The sequence below is a fragment of the Dromiciops gliroides genome, chromosome 1 (genome assembly GCF_019393635.1).
Source record: "Dromiciops gliroides isolate mDroGli1 chromosome 1, mDroGli1.pri, whole genome shotgun sequence".
In the NCBI taxonomy this organism is placed as follows: Eukaryota; Metazoa; Chordata; class Mammalia; order Microbiotheria; family Microbiotheriidae; genus Dromiciops; species Dromiciops gliroides.
The window spans coordinates 650,954,100-650,968,556 of record NC_057861.1 but is presented as its reverse complement, the minus strand read 5'-3'; positions in this window follow the sequence as shown (position 1 = coordinate 650,968,556).

The following is a 14,457-nucleotide window of genomic DNA, read 5'->3' as shown; positions in this document are numbered from 1 at the left end:
TGGAAACATCAGAATTTAATGTACATCTGGGTCTTTATCACAAAAAAGAAGACGGTGCTGAGTTTCTATTTAGATATTCAGGCTAACAGAATATTCACTGTTGGAACAGGCTTTATATCCCCATACCAAAACCAAAACACTCAAAATATTTTTATCTGTGCCTATTATAAAGCAAGACATCTCTGCTTCTCTCTCCTATGAGTCTTCACCTCTCCAAGGAACCTATACAGTACTCAGGCCCTATAAGGTGACCCTAGGCGCTCCCTGGAAAATGAAGAAAAGAAAAGAAAAGAAAAGAAAAGAAAAGAAAAGAAAAGAAAAGAAAAGAAAAGAAAAAAAAGAAAAAAAAAAGAAAAAAAGGCACTAGGGTCACTAGATTTTATCTTCAGATCACTGACACCTACAGACACAGACCCACTACTTTCTGTGGAACTGTTCTACAAAGGGGAGAAGCACTCAGGGGTCAGTAAAGAGTTCATCACCTACATGGTTCACATAACTCATGCCAGTGAAGGACAAGGTTCAGGTTTGTTTCTTTGACCTGTGTCTCTGTTGTTCATCATCTTTGGCTCCTGCTTGACCAAGTGACTCTTCCTTTTGGTCCAGGAGGCTAGTCAAGGAATTCTTCCATTGCTGCTTCACAGCTTTGGCCTTGTGTTCTTGCCCCCCGGGTCTAGACCACCTCCCCATGCTGCTATTACCTCTGCTTCCATTCCTTGGACCACATATTTCCTTAGAGAGGCCCCATGGAGGTATAAGCCTCCTCTTCAGGGAATCAGATTGAGTTTGAGGCCCCCTCTCCTTTCTGTCCCTGTCTTTGGTTTACCAATCTCTAGCCCTTTTCTATCTGATCCTTTTTGAAGCCAAACTCAAGTGTGGAATTAGGGATAAAAAGTGTCCATTTTTTAACATGGTGTCAATCTTGACAAGAAGGACTGCAAATAACTTTCCCTGTATATAGCCTACTTGTACATTTTTCTTTGCACGTCATCTCTTTTATTAGACTGTGAATTCCTTGAGAGTAGGGACTTTTAAAAACAAACACAAACACACCTTTCTATGTATCCTCAAAGCTTAGCACAAGGATTGGAATGTAGAAGTCACTTAATAAATGCTTGTTAACTGTCTGTGAAAACAATGATTTGGCACACCCCCTACATCTTCCACTCATTTAAAAAAATGTTCAATCCTTGAAAATTACACAGGGTGTCTTTGGCCCCAGTAGCTGTCTCTACAGTATCATCAATTCATTCATTTCAGTAGAGTATTATTCTTTCTCCAAAACACTTTTCCCTAGCATCTTACATGTTTCCGAAGAGTGCACTTCAGTGTGTAAAATCCCTTCAGTAGTGTGGTCATTACAGTGCAAAGGCCCCTGTGAAATCAACAGTTCTTAGTGAGCGTCCAGTCCTCTCTTATAAAAGTGTTCATTGTATTCACTCCACCTCAACAGATGATTGCATTCATTCCAACACTCACCTCACCTCTTTATTGATATTTGGAAAGGGCTGTCTAACTCAGACAATATTGGTACTGAAAGCCTAAGGCCAAGACAAAAATCAATAATCCTGAGTGAGCCCCTAAAATGTAATTTATTAGTTATAATTTTGAGATTTCTTTCCTAATGTTGACTAGTGCTGGAACCCTATTCCTCAAAACAACAACAAAAAGATATTTTTTAGAAGTCCCACATGAAACCCTACATGACATAGCTTATTTGTCACTCATTTATATGGAGTAGGGTTCAACATATTGGTATTTTAAATGACTATTTGTTTTTATCGGTAAATTACCTGATGTTATTCATTCTGTGTTCCCATTAATCTAATGTCAAATAAATTTAGGTTTCCCCTCTTAGAAAACCAGGCAAAGAATAACCATTGAAAAAAACAAAATATTTAATAGGGTCTGAAATGGCAAGTAAAATAATTCAGAAATGATCTCATACACATTTTCTAAGTGACTGTGGTCTCTTTTTTTATATCCCTTTCCCCCAAGTATCTGAGAAACTACCTACCTCCTCTAAGATTTATGCTCTGGTATGGGGAGAGATTCAGGCTCTCAGTGTAGACAGCCATGCTGTAAATGTTCATATGCTGTTATTTGTACTCACTTTCTCATTCTGTATCTCCACACATTTTTGGCTTATGCTGGTCTCCTGCACTTGTAATCCCAATCAGTCTTCTCTGGCCTGCCTGATTCATGTCCAGTCTGCCCTGTGGAAGCAAATCCCTGATTATAGCTAAGATATTTTTTTCTTTTTCTCTTTGTTCTCTTAGGATACAATAACCCTAAAGTCAAGTCTCAGGGGAATCAAAGACTTGGGAACTTCAATGAGGGCCATCATTTAAGCCCAGGGCATCATGGGAAATGTAGTCTCTTTATCACACATGTCACTGTTACATATGTCTTTTATGCATATTTATTTGGCTTCATGGACAAATAAAAGAAAATGATGCTTTAAATTCCATCCAAGTGGGTTTTACCCCCAAACTCCAGAGAAAATAATAAAGTCTTGATAAATGATATAGCCAGTCTTTGTCAAAAGCACACTCTCCCCTTTTTGGAAGAATGTTTTTATAATGTGTTATTACATATTGCATTTTGCCTTTCTTTGAACAATTATAGAATCAAATTTGACCTAATCTGTGCAGAAGTCAATATTCATATAAAATATTTGGTCCTAAATCATTTATAATTCATTTTTAAATGTAGTATTTTTACACTTTAAAAACTTAAGGCTTTGCAAGGTAGAAATACTGTGTGTCCTTCCTGGTAATGGGTCGTATTTTCTTTTCATGGTTGAAATAGACTTTAATTCTTATCACAGCTTACCTTCCTCTATGTGGCAGACATTTTTGGTTTTCACAGGATTTGAAATAAGAATATGTTCATAAGATCATTGCCTTTGATCTGGAAGAGGCCAGACACATGATCAAATCCAACTCCCTCATTTTACAGCTAAAGAAACTGAGGCTCAAAAGTTTAAGTGATGTGCCTAAAATAGCATAGGGAGTAAGTAAACAGGTTTCAGAACCAGGTTCTATGTCTCCAAAGTCAACACCCTTTCCATTGTGTAATGTATATCACATTGTGTAGAGATCTCCCCTGAAAAACCTTAATGAATTTGCCTTTAAATGCCATTTATCAATCATGTCTTTATTCAAATATTCTGAGTTATTACAGATGAAAAGCTAACAAGGACTATATTAGGTCAATTGCAGATGTCCTTTCAAAACTTTTCCTATTTTGGTAATTGGGGAAGTAGGCAGGGTTATATACTTAATTACAAACATATCAGAATTCTTTATAGAAAGATGTTCTTTAAAAAGGTAGGGATTTTTTTTTTAATTGAGGAGGGGCAGGGAAGCAGTCAAGACCTGGAATTTCATGGGTGTAGGAAACTTGGTGTGGAACTACCTCCATATATGTAGATGGAAATTCAGTAACATAGTTTTAAAGATTTTTGAGGGGAGAGAGGGGAGGGTGGAGCAGAGTTGAGTGAGCATTGAGAGATGAAGTGATTTACCTCCAGTCAGCACAGTTTTTGTCTTAAGACTGGAACTCAGGTCTTTTATTCTGAAGGCTCTCCTCTGTTCATGCTGCATGCCGCCTCTCAAGAGGAAAACAGCCACCTCAGAATATGAAAATGTAATCATTTTTATAATTATTATTGCCTGTTTATTATTGCAAGAAAATTCATGAAGGTCATTTCTATATTTTTAGTAGATGGAAGTAAGAAAATGATCTTCCTTTACACTTTAATAATCCAGAATATTCTTCTCCCTCAGAGCTATTCATGGTACTGCTGACATCTTAGCTCTCCAAACAAACTCAAGTTTGGGTGTGTTTGTAAATGCAATAAATTCTTTCCTATGCACACTGAAGCCAGTTATTGTGGAAGGCAGTGTTTTGTATGAAATATAGCCCAAGGTCGGAATCATGAATGAACAACACTGGTATTAGGCAGTAACATGGATGAGTGGCTTGGTAGTGGTTTGGCAGGAACTCCATGAAGGAGACAGATTAAGTTGTTGGAAAAGTATTGAAGGAGAAAGAGATTATATGTAAACTAATATGTGAAACAGGGCAGAAAGAAATGATAATAAAGGAGTGGAAAGGCAGAAAGAAGGCCTGTGTAGTAGAATGGAGGTCTTAAAATATGAGAACTATAGAACAAAGTTACAGAGACTGTGTGTGTGAGTTCTGTGGGTGTCCACTGAGGGGAAAAAAAACAAAAACCATGAGAGATGAGAGCTATAGAAAAAAAAAGAGTAAAGGATGCTGAGAAAAATGAATTAGGGCTCATCTTTTATTGAATACTACTTAAAGGAAGGGGAATTTTGGAGTAGAATATATTTTATTTAAATAATACATGTATAGCTGAGTCTTAAGGGAGTGGTTTCCTTCCAAATATTCTGATAAATTATAGCATAATCAACACAACCAAACTTTTTCCACAAGGTCGGATTTTTATGTTAATTTTTTCCTTACTCTGATGATGAAATTACTTTTAAAAGTTTAAATTAAAAAAATGTGGTTTGGAGTTTAACAGATTGCCTCTTGAATCAGAGATTGTAGCCCCCCGCCCCCCACTTGCTTAAATAAATAGCCTAATTTGAAAGATTCTGTGGTATGGTGTAGGAGACCTAGATTTGGAATCATTGGATCTGGGTTCAAGTCCCATTTCTAGTACCAGTGTAATTTTGGAGCCTCATCTGTAAAATAGGAGGGTTGGACTAGGTGTTCCTATAGATACCTTCTAGCTCATATCATATGACCCTTTATATTCAAATTTTAGTCTAATCTCCTTTCCAGTAAATGTTCATGAATCAATGTTCATAACTTCTGAAGTAGAACAGAAAGCTCATGGCCCCTCTCCCTTTGGAAATACCAAGATACCTCATGGGTCATTTGAAATCTGATTTTTAATGTTCATTTTAAAAACAATCAATAATTCCCAAGCTAGGGTTTTGTTTTACATCACCATGTGATTATACATCTAGGAAATATCATAATATATTTAGCAGTATATTATCTAAGCTCTATATATGTATATATTTTGATATCTGGGTTATATAAGTATACATATGTATGTGAATATAATATATGTATCATCTGAAGCCTGTAAAATACCTTAGGGAAATGCACCTTGGTGTGTCCACTAATTTCCAGATGTTCTCAAAGATGAGGTTGTTTGTAGAAGCACATGCTTTTTGTTTTCATGTTTATTATAAAGAAGTATCTAAAATTGTCAATTCAAAATTCCCAAACATTCTTACTGATTATATTTTTCCTACCCAATAACCTGCTCATGCAAACTCTATCTAGTATTATATACAGTTATAGTATAAATTCTTTGATGTTCTGTATTGCACTATTGGCATTTCATAATTGTGATGGTGAAATAATACTTTACCATGTACATTGCATTAAATGTATTTCCAATAATGGTTTCAAGATGGTGTTGTGATTTTCAAGAATGCTGTCATGTTTTTTCTCTCTGTCTTTATCTATATTTTGACCCAATCTTGATCTTTCATCCACCCTTTCCCCCTCCAATCCCCTTCTTCTCCTCCTCTTCCTCCTCCTCCTCCTCTTCCTCCTCCTCCTCCTCTTCCTCCTCCTCTTTCTCTTCCTCCTCCTCCTCCTCCTCTTCCTCCTCCTCTTCCTCTTCCTCCTCCTCCTCCTCCTCCTCTTCCTCCTCCTCCTCCTCCAGGATTTACCAAATGTTGTCCATAACTATATTGGCAAAGTAAGTGGAGTGTCCTTTGGTTACCTGGGTAATTGGATGAAACTGGAAAGGCAATATGGATAATTAACCCCAAGCTTCTTTACACTCAATTACATGGTGGGATTTTATTTCTTCCTGGAATTCACGAGAGCCTTTTAAGGGGATGAGCCTTTTCCAAAGCCAGACGATTTGGTTCTCCTGTCTGTTTTTATTGCATCTTCAGAGCCTATATGTTATCTATGTCAGTCCCAAGATCACATATGGAGGATGCTATACTTCATTTTAAACAGGCTGTTTCTTTCCCTTCATCTCTGTTTAAAACCCTTGGGATCGCCTAGTTCATCCAAGTTATTTCTTGGCATTTCCTGGCAAGGAAAAAGTAGAAAATAGATCAAGCTTTCAACTTTTTTAAGATAAGGAGAATGGAAATGAATAAGGACAAAGTAGCATTTGTTTTAACAATTTTAATGATTGCCTCTAATTACTGACCCCCTTGCCATTGAAGTGATTGAATTTAGGAAACCTATCACTAATTTCCTCAAGTAAGTAACATAGTTATTCATGCATCAGTATGAGAAAGAAGTTAAAGATTTTGAGAAAACACTATGAAAATAACAGTATTCTTCATATTATATTGTAATCTTTAATATTTAGGGCTTTGGTCATAGGAATATTATGGAAGTAAGATAGTATAGATACTATGCTCATTTTACAGTTGAAGAAACTGGTACTCAGAGAGATCAAGTAATTTTCCCATTGCCAAAGAGGTACTATGTTTGGAAATAGGATTTAAAATTAGTCTCTATCTCTAAAGTGGTCTTTCCCATTTCCTATGTTGCCCTCATTATTTACTCTCTTATTCTATGCTTTTATCTATCTGACACATAGCCAGGTCACAGGGTGTTACCAATCATATAGCAGACCCAGAAAGGGTCAAGGACAGAAACAAATAAATGAGAACATATATGCACATATGGGTGTAGTTACAGCTATAATCTCAGATGCCGAGTGTGTATCTTTGTGTTCCAAAGTAAAACACAAGCATTTCGGCATTATTGCTTGGTTTCTATGAACTGTACTTCTGCTTCTATGGATAATTGAGAAATGACTATTAAAATAAGAGGTAGAAGAAGAAGGATGGACTTGATCCAGTTGTAATACTTTAGAAGCGATACATTCAGGATTCTGAGAATCATCTACCAAACTCTGACTTTTGTTTTTGTTTTTGTTTTTTTTTTGCTGGGCAATGAGGGTTAAGTGACTTGCCCAGGGTCACACAGCTAGTAAGTGTCAAGTGTCCGAGGCCAGATTTGAACTCAGGTACTCCTGAATCCAGGTCCGGTGCTTTATCCACTGCGCCACCTAGCTGCCCCCAAACTCTGACTTTTTAACCTCTGGATTCCAAGTATTTTTCAAACTCTCAGTTGATAGAAAGTAAGATCCCAGAGGGCAAGAACTATTTGCCTTTTTATTTCTGTTTCACCGATACCTTGTTGATAGTATAGTCAGTTCAGGGGGCAGCTAGGTGGCGCAGTGGATAAAGCACCAGCCCTGGATTCAGGAGTACTTGAGTTCAAATCTGGACTCAGACACTTGACACTTACTAGCTGTGTGAACCTAGGTAAGTCACTTCACCCTCATTGTCCCACCAAAAAAAAAAAGAAAGAAAAAGAAAAGATGGTATAGTCAGTTCTGTTATCATGCTTATTTTAAAAATGCAAATTTATTTCAATGTGATTAACATATTAAGGAATAATCTGATCATTATATTAATTCTGAATTTACTTATTGTGATTTCATCCCTGAAAAACAGAAAGAATGCAGAAAACTTCACCTAGCCAAACCGAGCCACATTAGACCATACAAAATACATATACCTTGAAGCCCTCAAACATTTAGCAGCTACCTCACTTCACTGCATGTGTTATTTTACAAGGTTGCATTTTGTTATTCCTTTGCATTTGTGACCTTTTTTATATTAAAAACCCCCCACTCATTAGCTATTGTAAACACTCTAGGTGCCATTATTTATTCTATATGTTCTGATACAGTGGGAGCTTTGGGCTGAGGAGAGCTGATGGGCACCCAAACACTCAATCCTCCCTCTCACCTCCACCTTCTGCCATGGCTATGCTCCCTAGTCCCTGTATCCTGGGGGTTACAATCCAAGTACTATAATTATTTATTGTAGTATTTATGTATATCCTAACCATTTAACATGTATAAAACAGTGCTACCATTTTTACTAGGTTCCTCTTTTTTATGTGTCACTAATGAAATTTTTGAGCATCGTGCCTTTAACCCCATTTTCCCATAGACCCTCTGGTTTTTATTGCTTGATTGTGAATAGCACTCTCTTTAAGCAAAACTGACTGTAAGCACTTAATATCCATTGAGTTGAATTTTCTATTAATATAAGAGGATTCTCTTGGTGCTTAATAAATATTTGTTAAATCCAATTTAAAAGTCAATGGGAATCATAGCTAGCATTTTTATTGAGCTTTAAGGTTTGCAAAACCAAATATTATCCTCACAACAACCTTGGGAGCTAGGTGCTATTATTATTTTCATCTTACAGATGACGCAACTGAAGCAGACAAAAGTTAAGTAGAAAGGGAATTGTTCATAGTAGTATACATAGTATGTATCTGAAGCTATATTTGAACTCAGAACTTCCTGTTTCCAGGTTTATTGCTCTATCCAATGCCCCACCATAGTATTATAGAATCTGGGAGCTGGAATAGGTTGTGGAAGATATTTACTTAAGTACACTGGACATGAGTTGGAAGAATTGTAGTTTTGTCCTGATTATGCCACTGCTAACTATATAATCATGCATGTCATTTAGCATCTGAGTAAGTCAATCAACAAGCATTTATTAAAATTAACTAATCAATTAATAAACATTTATTAAGTGCCTACTGTCTGCCAGAAACTCTGCTAAGTATAAGGCATATAAAGAAAGGCAAAAACTACTCCTACCCTGAAGGAGCTCCCAATTTAATGGGGGAAACAATTGGCAAGGTAAATTACAGGTAATCTTGGATGGAAAGCTCTAGCATTAAGGAGAACCAAACAAGGTTTCTTGCAGGTCTTGGTTTACTCATCTGTAATATGGGAGTAATACCTATCCTGCCTACCTCACAGAATTGTTGTAAAGATCAAATTTAATTGGTCACATGAGACCTCTTTTTTTTTTTAATGAAAAGCAACATGCAAATATAAGTAAGACAAGTTACCTGGTGAAGTGGATAGAGTTCAGGACTTGGAATGAGGAGGACCTGGGTTTAAATCTCACCTCTGAAATTTAAAAGAACTCTAGTTATAGACGAGTCTCTTTAATTCTTTGAGCCTCAGTTTCCTCATATCTAAAATGGGGATAGTAATGCCTATACAATCTACCTCATAGAATCAGTGAGAGAATCAATCAATAACCATTTAAGTACCTACTATGTGCCAGGCACTATGTTAAGCACTAGAATCAAATGAGAGAAAGTATATAAACTTCAAAGCAAAAGAAAAATTATTATAATATCTGGTGTTTACATAGGATGTTTCTAAAGTACTTTATCATTTTTGTTGCAGCTGCTGACCATGGCTGACATGAGTCTTCCTGGGCACCCATATTGAAATCCATACTACTTGCTCAGTCCTAACCTTTCTCTCACTATGGGGGCAGGTTTTTGTTACTTGGACAGAGCAAGCCAAGAAAATCCCTGAGGGCCCTCCACTATACTGAGTTCCCAGAGTCAGCAGATTACTGTTGCTTAATTCCTTCCCTCTTAAAGCCACCAGACTAATACCTGATGGCCTTCTGGCTTAACCTGCAGGATTACTACTGGATATTCTCTTCATACTACTTCTCTTTTGCCTTATATTCTAGTTACTTTATGGAGGTCCCTTTCCAGGGTCTTAGAAAAAGTGGAGGTGCCCATGACTACATTATAGCAGATACTAAGTTCTGGTAAGCCTTACCAAGGGTCTAACATGACCTGGACAAGGGAATGTGTCTGCTATGAGAAAGACAAACTATTCATCACCAAATTGGTCTCTGGGTGCTGAGTATGTCAGGCAGGGGCGATCACAAAGACAAACTGACAGACAATACGTTAAGGGTTAGGACACCGTGCAAGCCCTAGAGATACAAATACAAGTCTGCCGGTCCCTGCCCACAAGGATCTTATATTCTAATGAAAGAGAACAATGCTTAAAAGCAAGACTGCAAAGTGGGACAGGGGGTAAGTGGGGAGGGGAAGAAAGTGCCTCAGTTATGGTGTGAGCAAGAAGGGCAAATGATATAGGTGTCTGGGTCCCAACAATTTAAAGTGAAAGCTCACCTATCAGAGCCCAGGTTTGAAGCCTAAGGTTCATGTTTGGGTAGAGGTAGGAATGAAGTTCAGAGAGGTAACATTATACTGCAACCTGTGTAGGTGAGCATCTCTATGAAATCCCAAAGCATTATATTTACTTGTCTTCTTCTATCTTATACATTTCTATTAGACTATAAGCTCCCTGGAGGGAGGCCCTGAGTTATACCCATTTTAACCCCCCCCCCGTGGCTTTACATATATATATATATATATATATATATATATATATACATATTGATTAGCATAGTAAGATGTTAGGCTGCTTGGGAGATTTGGGGGTACCTGTTAAATCTCCTATCACTTCTGAGCCCTCTTTCTCCTGTTCCCAGATAATGTCACACCCACAACTTATATTTCATTTTATGAAATACCATAGGGAAAATACACATCAGCCAGGTGTTGGGGTAGGGTGGTAAGTAATAAAGGATGAAAGATGCTATACACTGAGAGGCTCTTATGGAGAAATCTTTAAGATAAGCAATCAAAAAATAGTAGAAATTTATATAGCACTTTTAAGTTTACAATGAGATTTATGTATATTACACTATTTGAATATTATAATAGCTCTGTAGTTCCCTTCTAATATTATGATGCCCATTTTACAAATCAGGAAATTAAAAATCAGAGAGGTAAAATGATTTCCCTGAGGTCACAGAACTAGTAAATTATCAGAGGAAGGATTTGAACCTTGGTCTCCTGATTTGAAGATCTGGTGTCTTTCCCCTTCCAACAGCCCCCTCCCCCGCTCTAGCTTTACTTCTCATCAAAATGAAATAACAACAACAACACAAAGCAACCAAAACCCTCATATACATAATAATGTCAAAGTGATTTCTGAGATAATTCCCACTTTCTTTCTCTTTCAGTTCTAGCTTTGCATATATTTCATCTTTTGACTGAAAGTTGAAGTCCAGGGAAAATTTTGTTGTCATCTTTCATAAAAGTTTCCAAGTGAAAGAGGCACAGAAAACCAATGAAATTCAGCATCCTACATGGGGGAATGTACCGTTTGTTTGTTTTGTTTTTCACACTAGTGACCTTAGTGTATATTTGTGAGCATCAGGTGTGGTTGAAAGGTGAAGCTCTGTTGTGGGAAAATTTTCCTGGGACTCAATGAGGTACGATATGCAGTGGTGGTCATTACTGGGAACAATCCTTCACTGAGAGTGGGGTGGCAAGCTGAGTACAGCGCCTGGGTCATTGGGTCAAATTTCTCCAAGATGTTGAAAAGGGATTGGGAATGGAAGGGAGAATGAGACCGAGAAAGAGTAGTTTTAAAATGAGTGATTGATGTAATTAAGTTGTTGAGGGTTATCAGGTTAAATGACTCAGTTAAATGAGCTCAATTTTCAAGGGTTAAATGAGCCAGCAGTAATGGGTTGCACTGCTCTATGGATTGTGTCTTTAATTCTGGCCTATTTGGAGAAAAGTAGATGCTCAACTCAAAAGACACCTTAAACTGGTAATGACTGGAGTGAATGGAGGAAGGAGAACTTATGGCCCTAAATGTCTAAAAGAAAAGGGAAATACATCATTGCAAATATTGGCATCTTAATGAAGAAATCTGAGTAATGGTAATAAGAAAAATGGTACCTTTGCCATTCACCATCACTCCCCTCAAGGCATAGACATTGCTGGTGTTTACCTAGCAATACTAAGATGAATCTTCAGAGCTGTGAAAGACTATCTAATAATATATTTAGTAAGATCATTTTCAAATATTAAAAAATATATGCCAGATTTTCTTAAGGCAAATTGTATTTTTTAATTTAGTTTTTTAATGTAATAAACATTTTTATTTATAGTTTTGGGTTCCAATTTTTATCCCTCTTTCCCTCCTTCCCCTCCCTTAGGTGGAAAGCAATCAGATATGGGTTATACATGTATGTTATGTAAGACATTACTATATTTGTCATTTTATACAAGAAAATTTGATTAAAAGGAAAAATGATAGAAAATGAAAAATTGCATGCTTTAGTCTTTTCCATCAATATCAGTTCTTTCTTTGGAGGTGGATAGTATGCTTCATCATTATTCCTTTGGGATTGTCTTGGATCATTGTATTGTTGAAAAGTCAAGTTATTCACAGTTCTTCAAACAATATTGCTGTCTCTGTGCACAATGTTCTCTCTTGCTTCTGCTCACTTCAGTATACATCAGTTCATACAGGTCTTTCCAGGTCTTTCTGAAGTCATCCTGCTTATCATTTCTTATAGTACAATAAGGTTCCATCACCATCATATACCACAGTTTGTTTAGCCATGCAAATTGTATTTTTAAGAAAAATAATTATTCAAGGCATTCAGACAATGGCTGGGTAGCCTCAACTAAGGTAGGAAAATTAAACTATATTTATTTCATGGCTAAACCGAGAATTGTTTTTGGGCCCCTTCTATTAACAAACCCAGTTGATTTTCATAGCCTTCTCCATAAGTCACTTTTTCCAGTTGTGAAATAGGAATTAAAGCGCTCATCAAATACTTTCCTCATGACAATGATGTGAGAATTAATGAACAAACTACCTTGTGATGTTTGGATAAAGGGTGCTGAAAAAAATCCTCGGAAGCTATTATTAAATGTTATTCATAGCCCATTCGACTATTCAAGTAAGCATTAACCTTCAAAAATACATTTTCTGCAGGCATTTTCTTGGCCTCACCATATTTTCACTCCCCCCTCCTTTCCCCCCCTCTTTTTACTTGTTATGATATCTTGCCATCTTCTATTCTTGTTACATTCAATAATACTGTTCGTTGTATGATGCAGTCCAAACTCTGCAATGCCAACAATAGCCAGTGAATAACATTAACCCAGAGAAGTCTGATGGATGCTAAGCTAAGTCTTGTAGAGAACAAAGAAAGATCTACAGATTGCCTTAGACACATCACCCTTCTGTCTGAAGTGGCAATCATTGCCGATTATGGATTAATTTAATGATAACAAAGTTTCAGGTCTTTGTTTTTTCTTCTGAAAATTAATGTTGGCCAGCCCTTTCTGACTCATGCTCAGGTTGGCCCTCCTAAAGTCAATATTAATTGTAACATGCCAGCAACAACAGACTTCAGCTCTAGAGTTAATTTAATTCATGCATTCAAGTTTGCGATGGCATTAACATGTTAAAATGATTTTTATCATGAAATGATTTATGATTTTCATAGATTAGGGAAACTCTCAGGTTATGTTTGGTCAGTGGTTGTGAGGATGAAAACTGGAATAACCAACCAATCATTCAGTAGACATTTATTAAGCTCCTACTATGTTCTGGGAACTATATTAACCTTTTATATCCACAGTGTTAGTATCCACATAATATGGATATTAGGTACTTAGAAATGTTAGAATTAGGCACCATCAGTGTGGACTTTATTAAATTTTAAATACTTAAATTTGCATTATAAAATGTGTTTTTATTATTGGCATCCTACTATCTATCAGTAGTTTCCATGTCTAATAGCTGGAAATTATGCTCTCAGCTCAGACAGGGAGACAGCCAATCATTATAGTTCATTGAGCCCATTCACCTTGGGTCCTAGTGGTTTATTCACACACGTGGCCTAAACACAGAGGGTGCAACATACTTTTCTACTTTAGTCTGTTTTTACCCCACCTCTGGATATTATAGCTACTCGCCCCTGTATTTGGGCAACAAAGCAATGGCTCCAAATTGTTTTGAAGTATGCTATAAAAATGTTACCTTGGGAAGTCAAACAAAGTAAGGTTTTCTTCTTTTATCTTTCACTGGGTATTATTGTTCATTCTGTAGCAGTCCCTAATCTGCAGTGGACTAGCATTCCTAAACTTTCTTAAATGTTTCTGAATCTCCAGACAGCTTATTCATTCTTCTGGACTCCCTGCTTTCAGAAATATTTTCATTTTATTTCATATTAATTAATTAATGTATTTACTTATCTATTTGCTGAGCACACTTCATTTTACTTGATCCATACTGACAGCAGGGGAGTCTCTCACCTTTTTTTGCTGGATTTTTTGAGTCTTTATATCTAGTATCCCTGTGTCAAAGATAGCCACTTTGATGCTGTTTCTGACCTTCTGATACTTTTAATAGCCATTTGTTTCAGTTTCATTGCTTCCTTATTCTATAAGGTTTCCTTATCTAGATCTGTCATGGTCTGTGATCTCACATTATCATCAATGTCTGACCATAGAATTGGCATTGAAAACTAGAAAAAGTGTGATAGTTTTCTTCAAGACTACTCCAATCATCATGATATAGCTTGAATTCTTGGGAGCTTTTTATGGTACAAGTGGGGAGAGTGATTTAAATGAGCATTATTTTTTTAATTGAAACTGAGCCGGCAACTTTTTATTCTGCCTCCAGCCCTTTGCCATACT